The sequence below is a fragment of the Oculina patagonica genome, chromosome 4 (genome assembly GCF_052425735.1).
Source record: "Oculina patagonica isolate OP01 chromosome 4, crgOcupat, whole genome shotgun sequence".
Taxonomy (NCBI): domain Eukaryota; kingdom Metazoa; phylum Cnidaria; class Anthozoa; order Scleractinia; family Oculinidae; genus Oculina; species Oculina patagonica.
Genome location: NC_135761.1, coordinates 43683840 through 43693237, shown reverse-complemented (window position 1 = coordinate 43693237; position 9398 = coordinate 43683840). Strand labels below are relative to the sequence as shown.

The following is a 9398-nucleotide window of genomic DNA, read 5'->3' as shown; positions in this document are numbered from 1 at the left end:
TGTTTATTAATGGTTTTGGTTGAAAGCTTACACCGTGAAAGAGCTTGGTTTTTCTTGCTTGATACTTGACGAGAACCTCAGAAAATGTCCCAATTGACATTTTACAACTCGCCGGTTTCCGTTTGTTTGTTTGTTTTTATCGACCATGGCCCACAGCCAATGAGTGCGCGAGAATTTTTCCAATTATTGTAAGAAAAAGTCTATTTACACTCATTTAGAAATACCTAAAGTAAAAACGTCTAAATCTAAAATTCGTCTTTATCGCGTGGTTATGCATTCTTTTGTACTATTTTATTATTTTTAGTCACTGTTTTCAAATCTAATTTAATTTTTGTACGTTGTGATTGCAGTAGAGGCTGATGAATCATATGTTTTTGGAGGGGGGGGGGGGGGGATGAAAAATATTGAAAAAAATTGTTTGCAGGACCTGGAAAGACAAAATAAATTGTTTGCAAAAACGATATGTATAACAAAAAATAGTAAGAAATTCGAAAAAAAATGTTTGCAGAGGTGCATCAACTAAAAAAAAAGTTTGCGGAGGAAAATTTTTCATCCCCCCCTCCCCCCCCTCCCCCCCTCCAAGAAAATAATGGTCCGTCCCTTAAGATATTTTGCAACATTTTTAAAAAGGAAACCTTTGTCAAATCAATTTTAAGGGTAATACAGTTGTGTTATAAAATAATGAGCCATTTTAACGAAACGTGGTACTCTTCTGTTGTGAACGTACTGAAAGAAAAAAGAAAAAACAAGGAATACAGTTTGCAATCGTCTACGAAGGGACTCTAAACTAAGTTATTTCATTTTTCTTAAATATTTCTGAACTTATTCACGGAAAAAATATAAAGGTATAACCTTATTCTGATTTAGTGATATAAATTGTTTTGTTTTTTACAATGAAAAGCCTCTATAGAACTATAAACTATGATGCATCGAAAAGGCAATTTTTAAATATTTCTACTTTAAAAGTTAGTAAAACGAAGTAGAGTGAAAGCTATTAATACTTACGTTTCCTAGCTCTTACCTTTGAGGTCGTTGCATGCGTGAAAACTGACGAAATGATCCTGTTTTATGCTATGTGATCAACGGCCTTGGTGGTTAATTTTTTATAACTAGCTATAAGTTTCCATCGTTTTCATTACCATAAAAGGGAAAGGAAACCGGTAACAATTTTCCTCTTTAATTTTGCAATAATTCAGTGTTATATAAGCGAACGACTCCTTTGCAAGAGAAGATGAAAATTGATTGGGTTGAAACCCACTAAGAGAAGAACTTTTTTATTCAGATAAGGTTCTGACTCGAAAACAATTCTGTTATTTTGTAGATTTACGCATAGTGAACAACTTTTTAAACAGGTGGTGATCTTATTCATTAATGAGCTTTTATTTCACAAACGTCATGAATGGAAACGGCTGGCTTGGTCCATTAGACGAAGGAACTGACTGTGACCTGTTACTCGCGGAACTGACAACAGGTCGACGAAATCATCAACGCTGAACACACACGAACCAGATCAGATTTAGAAAATTCATAGAGGGGAGAACATTTCTTTTTAGTTTTCGTTTCTTCCATTTTTCCCCTTTATTTTTCTGACAAGAGAACAAATTTGTTGTCAAAACAAAGTGGCTCGGCCACTGTCTTGAATACTGTAATTCATGGTTATAAACACTTGTTGATCTCAGTCATCAATGAGCAACCTCGAGAAATAAAATCATAAGTTTTAGTTTCACTGGGGAGAGAAAGTGTGACCTGCAGCTCGGGCAATGGAAAACAGGTGAAGATATAAAGAACGGCGTTAAACAAAAGGGAAGGGCGTAATTTCGAAGAGACGATTCTTGTTTTTCTTTTTTTTTTTTTCAATATCGACATTTTTTGAATTTACGCAGAACGTGTGTGATATGTGTGCAACTTGATGTTACACAAATGTTGGCACCTAAAGCTGTTTTTATAGCTGTGTTACTTCTTGTAGAAAATTTAATAAAAAAGGACTATTTTAAACAGGTGTTGATCTCAGTTATTTATGACTTACTTCTACACAAACGCCTTCAAATAAAATGCTCAGTTCATTTATGCGGGGGATAAAAAAGGTGACCGGTTTCTCGTAGAAATAGCCCAACGTTCTAATGCAAGCGCCTAAAATAAAGTTTAAAGAAAACATGTTTGAACTCGGCAGATCACAAAGAAGTGCATGAACTGCCGGATTCGAAGAAAACAAAAATAAAAGCCTTCCGAGAAACAACGTAAAGGTTTCCTGGTTTCTAAATATAACCATTGTTATGATAAAACATTGATACGAACTCCAGCTATCTTCTTAACTCGCTTAGCTGGGACAACTAATAAGGGCGAAGCAAAAGGCAAAATTAATGTACCGTATTTTCTCGATTAAACGCCGGGCCCCGAATAAACGCCGGGTCTCCAAGTTGTATTTGAAAATCAACCCCTTAGACAATTATTAAAGGTTGAATATGCTTTAAAAATAATGTCTAATTATATAGCTGTCAAAAATAATGAATAAAAATCATTTCTTAGAAACATAGGGCTTGAAAAAAACTCCTGAATTCAAATAAACGCCGGCCCTATAGGGCCAAGTTTGAAATAAACGCCGGGGGCGTTTAATCGAGAAAATACGGTATAAGTGTGTTGATAAGCTCGCGCCAGTTTATCTCTGTAAAATGTTCACTCAGAAAATTTTGTCCTATGATCTTCGCACGCCGCACAAAAATTATCTCTACCGAAACCAAGAACTGACTACCTGATACGTAGCTTCAGCTACAGTGGTGCTTTTTTATTGAACAATCTTCCCGAAGAAATACGCGCTACAAAATTCTTAGACATCTTTAAGGGAAGCGTAAACAGATGTTCCTCTGCATCGGACTCCCGCATGGCAAATATGTAAACCAGTAAATAGAAAATTTCAATGTATATTCTCTCTTTTTTTCCTTTTATTATATAGTGAGAATTCTTACGGATTCTCAAAAGAGTTCTTATTCATTCATTCACGATTAAATTTTGAGCACGAGCAGTCAGGAGGCGGTGAATGGTGGCTTCGCCATGTTGACGACAGCCATGTATGCTAACGTCTACGAATTTCATCTTTAACAATTATTTCACACGCGCTCGTTCGATATGAGATGGTAGAAAAAAACTAAAGCATACAGACCGCAATATCGATTTCCTTTCGTGTCACCCTTTGTGTCACAAAAGATCTGAAAATACGTTGCAATGAAGGGCCAAAAACACTCTGTTAAAGAGCGCCACCATGGGGAAACAACTATCATTTTTTTCTTTTCTTTTATTAAGAATTGAGAAAAGGTGGGTGTTAACCAGAAAACCCGCCCATGTCAAAACTTATGGTTTTGTGGCGCTTTAGATATGTACAGGGCGTTTCTGAAAGAACTGGTCGCGTTTTGAAAAAACAACAGGTCGGGATTTTGTACAAACCACAAGTAACCATCAACAGCCCTTTCCACGTACTAAAGAGAAAGACGATTCTCGCCGTCAAAAATTAGGCAAACAAAATCAGTTGTATACTATGATCAAACGGTAAAATTATTGAAAACTCGTATTTCGGAACGAAGAAAGGCAAGTTTCGACTACAACTCTAAAGTTGCTGGCCATGTCCACCAATTCAATCACCACATGGATTTTGAAAACTTAAGGGTTATTTGTTGGAATTGAGATCAGTTACCACGAGCGACCCTTCCCTGAAGCCTGGCAGAACAAAACGATGTAAAGAGGAGGACACATCATACTCCCTATTTTTCAAATAGCGTGTAACAACGAACTCGTTCTATGACCGTTTAAGGCTTAACAACTAGCCAAAATTTCCTTTAAAAAACAATGGACAGTCAGCGATAAACCATTTTAATGTCAATAAAGAAAATGCTAGTATGTTCACGACTAACCTGACATTAGTTTCCACGAAGGAGGAACTAGAGAACTCAGGGCCTAGGCAACATCGCCGCTAATAAGTTAAATTTAGTTCTCGCTGAGATGAGCACGATTGGTTCAAACCGTTTTGCAAATTCTTTGTCGTATTCCTTCTACTTACTACAATCGTGTACGTGGAATTTTGATTTAAATTTCTTGGAAACAAGCTTAAACTGGAAGATTTTTTGTGATGTTGGCAATATTACAGTGAAACAAACTCAACCGGGGCCACCCAACGTTTTTGAGCCATATACAAAACAAGTTCAAAACAAAAAATAGAGCTCTTTCATCAGCAGACCAATCACAATAAATGGCAAATTTAACTCTTAGTTTGACTAGATCAAAGACATGCAAAAGCTTATTTTTTACGGCAAAAAATGTAATGTTGCTCAGCTCTTTTACGGTAAAGGCGAATAAATATTTAGCGACTATAGCTAGTGGCCGGGAGTTTTGAAGACTGAACGGACTTAACGTAAAAAAACTTACCGAATTTTTTTTTACGTGGCAAGGTCGCAAGCCCTGCGCATAACTCTCCACCTTTCAAATCCTGGATTTGGGACCAGGCTGTGGCGAAGGTGTGAAAAAAGCCAGGCCAAAAGCCAAACATTTTCTTATCGGAATTACTGCATGTGGGAAACAGGTACCGACACCAAACTACAACTACAATAGATGATATCCAAATCGTGTTGAAGGTACAAAATGTCCACCCTAAACACGCCAACACACGACAGAGGAGAACCGCAATACTCGACTGGGTAACTTCGACCATTGTGGAGAAGCGCTCAGCCCGTGGAGGCGCGGTTGTTAAGCGGACGGTTCGAGCTCCTGTGTTGTGCCCTGTTTTTACACGTGTATTAATAGACACCAGCACATCATCATTATGGACTAACATTGCAGTCAACAATCTAGCGGAAGCAACAAATGACTCCTAGCCACTGCATGCTAAAACAAAAAAAAGAAATAAAACAACAAAAAACTCTTTGGGGAGCTCGATGCATTTGTTCACTTTCCTATGAGAGATATTCATTATTTCAGGTTGAAAAAACACTGAAATATTCAAATTTCCGTAAAGATCCTAAGTCTGTATGTAGCTTTCTCTAGCTGTATATTTAGAAAACAATCAACAAACAAACACTGGTTTGCTTTAAACTCCTAAAATAAAATGACCGGTACAATATATAAAGAAAGTATACAAGAATATAAGAATAAGAATATAATCTTATTAATAAAGGCATCAGTTGTCAGGATGGCCGAGCGGTCTAAGGCGCCAGACTCAAGGTTAATTTCCTTCCCAGCATATAATGGGAACGGGCGTTCTGGTCTCCGAATGGAGGCGTGGGTTCGAATCCCACTCCTGACAATTTGTTGCTGTTTTTTTGCCTGTTCACTACTTAAATAATGTTTTACTTAGCTAAGGGAAGCTAGAGGTCAATAACAACAACAACAACAATTCTATTAGTATTCCCATTTCCATAGATGGTATTACATGCAAAATAAAGAGAGAAAAAAGGTCACATAAGTAACAAGATAACATGGTTTTTTTCCCTGTTCACTAAATAATGCTTCTTTTGTACTTATTGAAAAGTTAGTGAACGTTAGAGGTGAATAACAACAACACCAACAGCAAGAAAAACAATGTTATTACCAATCCAATGTCCATAGATTGTATTGCATGCAAAATAAATAAAAAATATGGGGGCTACATAAATAACAACATAACAGGGTTCTTACGTAGAGGGCAACTAACCGAATTCTGATTGGCTGAGACAAAGGGGAATTTTTTTTCAACAATTGACTCCTAGCCACTGCATGCTAAAACAAACACAAAAAACAAATAGCTTTTTGGGGAGCTCGATCCATTTGTTCACTTTCCTATGAGAGATATTCATTATTTCAGGTTGAAAAAAAAACTTTAATATTCAAATTTCCGAAAAGATTTTAAGTCCGTATGTAACTTTCCCTAGCTGTATATTTAGAAAACATTCAAAAAACATTAGTTTGCTTAAACTCTTAAAATATAATGACCCCTATAATATATAAAGAAAGTGAACAAGAAAAACATGACTTAAATCTTATTAATAAAACGCATCGGTTGTCAGGATGGCCGAGCGGTCTAAGGCGCCAGACTCAAGGTTAATTTCCTTCCCAGCATATAATGGGAGCGGGCGTTCTGGTCTCCGAATGGAGGCGTGGGTTCGAATCCCACTCCTGACAATTTGTTTTTTTTTTTCCTGTTCACTACTGAAATAATGTTTTACTTAGCAAAGGAAAGCTAAAGGTCGATAACAACCACAACAACAATTTTATTAGCACCATAGATGGTATTGCGTGCAAAATAAAGAAAAAAATCGGTCACATAAGTAAACATTTTAAAGGATAATTTAGGTTTCGGCATCAATTACTAGATTGCCTTTCAAACAAGCGCAATTTATATTTTGATTTGTAAAACTAACACATAAAAAAGTCTTTTAAAAGGCCATCAATAGCGCTTTCTTTGACCAAGGGATATATACATCAAAATCTTTCCGCCTTTAAACATTTCGAAAAAATGATTTTCATAACAATTTCTCAACTGGATTCCATAAAAGCACCTGTCGTGCGGCCTTTGAAAATATTTTTCCAATTCAGTTTTCTACGCCGTCCTTTTAATTCCAAACCCAGCGTTTGGCTTGTGTTTTCAGTGTAATTAACCTACTTATGTTTCGAAATGAAACCTCCTTTTTTTTACTTTTTTTGCTTGTTTACAAGCGAAAGTAGGAGAATAGCAGTTATGTTGGGCAAAATTTGGACATTCTTAACTCTCAAGGGACTTTTTTAATTTCTCAAAGGGACTGTTTTAATTTCTCAAGGGATTTCTTTCCGCTGTGGGTGATGAAAGGCCGTCTCTTATTAGTATTGCGTCAACACTTGCGATCTCGTGTAAAAGACGTGACTTGTCACATATTCCGCTGTGGGTGATGAAAGGGTCTCTTATTAGTATTGCGTCAACACTTGCGATCTCGTGTAAAAGACGTGACTTGTCACATATTCCGCAGTGGGTGATGAAAGGGTCTCTCATTAGCATTACCTCAACACTTCAACTCAAGACGATGTATTAAAACTGGAATTCCTCTATCAAGTCAGACCACTCACAGTTACTCTCTTCTTAACAGTCTGGACAAACAACCTCATGTCCGTCCTACTGAGATTCAACTCATTTATTAGGATTCCTCCTACTTAACGTATCACTAAAATATTCTGATGGCTTGAGGATAAGAATTGTGAATTCTGTGGGACTAGAATAGATTAGATCTTTTACTATCAAATACACAAAGAAAAACGAAAGAGCGCAGAACGCCTGGCTGAAGCGGAAAAGAGTAAAAACATCGATTAAACCCCTCACAAAAATAAACGACCTTGAAGCTGCAAAATTTCACTATTCGTCGCGGCTACATGTCGGTCATCGAACGCGCTCAAAAACTTTTTGAATTTGAAAAACTAGTGGTAAAACTCTGTAGGCGACTTTATGATTCCACAAAAATCTCCTAATTATATACGACTAGAGACTTTTATAAAACTATATCACTGCAATTCTTTTGACTTTTTAATCCGAATACCCACTAAAATTCGTGAAGACCTCCCGTTACGTAATCCTATGCAACCCTGAAATGACGACTCAACTGAATTCATAAAACTTTCTGTATTTATAGTCACCTCACACTCCCTGAACTATTCCTTTGACACGGCGAACTTCCACCTCACAAAACAACCATTATTAAATTAATAAAAAAAACAGAGATAGAAGGTAGATCAAAAATGGGCAATTTCTCTTCTAACGTGGATATGAATTCTTCAAAACCCTCGCTCTACGCTTAGAAAAAATTTTACCAGAGATCATACAGGCTGACCATATCTTTTCGGAGAACGATCTTTGTGCATCCGCACATTAAGATATTGGTACATAATTCAACTGTCTCGTTGCCTTTGATTTCAGAAAGCTTTTGACTCACTAGCTGGTCCTTCTTATTACTTGGCTAACTTCGGTGAATCGCCTTTTTGGCTGTCGCTTTTCTTCTCACTTTCGTCGAGAGGTGTCGCAGGGGATCCGCTGTCGGAACCTCTTTAATGTGCTTGATAAATGACGTGAGTAAAAGGTATTTCGTGAAAAAATAAACTCGTATCTAAACTTTTTCATAGTCTTCTTTACTTTTTGTTTTTCTGGCTTGCTCACCGGAGAAGCTTATGCAAACACACAAACATTTCTGTTGAAAAATTTCGTTCATTACTACGTTCTCAACTATATAAACTTAATCGCTTCCGATACCCTAGCAGGATGGAGATGGCATCTAAGTCGTAATTTAAATTTTTTCGCATCACTTTCTCCACAAACATTAATTCATCTGAAGGGATGTGAAAAAACCTTAATATCATGAATTGTGGTCTCCACTTATCTTTCGCATTTATTTACGACCCATAACATTTTCTTTTCTACGAATTCTCTACAAACCTTTCCCACTACAAACTGTCTTTTCTTCAAAACAAACCTCCAGTCCCGTGGCGATTCTTCCTCTAACTAATTACTACGCAAACTATCTAAGACTATTTAAGGTATCACTTCATTTTGACTTCTACACGGCAAGCTAAACCTGCCCTTTTCCGATGGGCTTACGCTTGTCACTTTTTTGACTCTCTTCCTTCTCCTGACCCTAATTAACTCGATGGACTCTTTTACCCACCTTATTCACACCCTCTATTTAAATGTATGCTTTCCGCTTGATTCGTTAACTCGAAAAACTATACTGGAAGGTGGAGACGCACACAAAAAAAATTATTTCATACGAGCTAACTGAAACATTTTACTCATCGACAAATTTTATAATTCTCATCGGATACTTACACAACATTCTTATATCTCTCCTCTCTTCTTCTCTGATCTCTCGCTCTTTTTTCATACTCGACTTTGGTCCGGGCATCATAAAAAATTGACTTTTTAATGAACGATTTTGCTAGCTAATCTCATTACCCTTCTATATATTATTATTTGGTACGGTCATTTATCTCCGGCTCAAAAATTTACCCCTTTTCCACTTTATCATAAAAATAAAATACATTAATCATTGAGCGATCCATTGCCCTAAAAAATAACAAACTGAAAACTCACGTTGAAAAGTGGAAGCAATTATCAACTCTTTGTAATATAATGTATAAGATTATTAAGTTTTTTGGAGATTAGGTGTTTAACATGTACCGTAATTACTTTTGTAACGTATAACGTAAGTAATGTAGTATGTTTGTGTAACATAATATAATGTACTGTGTAATGTAATATATGTAGGGTTAAACAAATGTAATGTACTGTAGTGTAAGTCTTCTAAAGCATTAAAGTAAAAAAAAAAAAAAAAAAAACCTCAACACTTGCGATCTCGTGTTAAAAACGTGACTTGTCACATGTATAAACGTTATATAACAATTATTTTTATGCGTGAGTGTCT

General features: G+C 36.4%; 2 non-coding genes across 2 annotated transcripts; both read left to right on the top strand.

Annotated features, from left to right (window-relative positions):
* Positions 1–5167: 5167 nt before the first annotated feature.
* Trnal-caa (transfer RNA leucine (anticodon CAA)) lies at positions 5168–5287 on the top strand. The gene is made up of 2 exons: positions 5168–5205; positions 5242–5287. It is a non-coding gene; the product is annotated as a tRNA-Leu (tRNA).
* A 734-nt stretch (positions 5288–6021) lies between these two features.
* Trnal-caa (transfer RNA leucine (anticodon CAA)) lies at positions 6022–6141 on the top strand. The gene is made up of 2 exons: positions 6022–6059; positions 6096–6141. It is a non-coding gene; the product is annotated as a tRNA-Leu (tRNA).
* The last annotated feature ends 3257 nt before the right edge of the window (positions 6142–9398 follow it).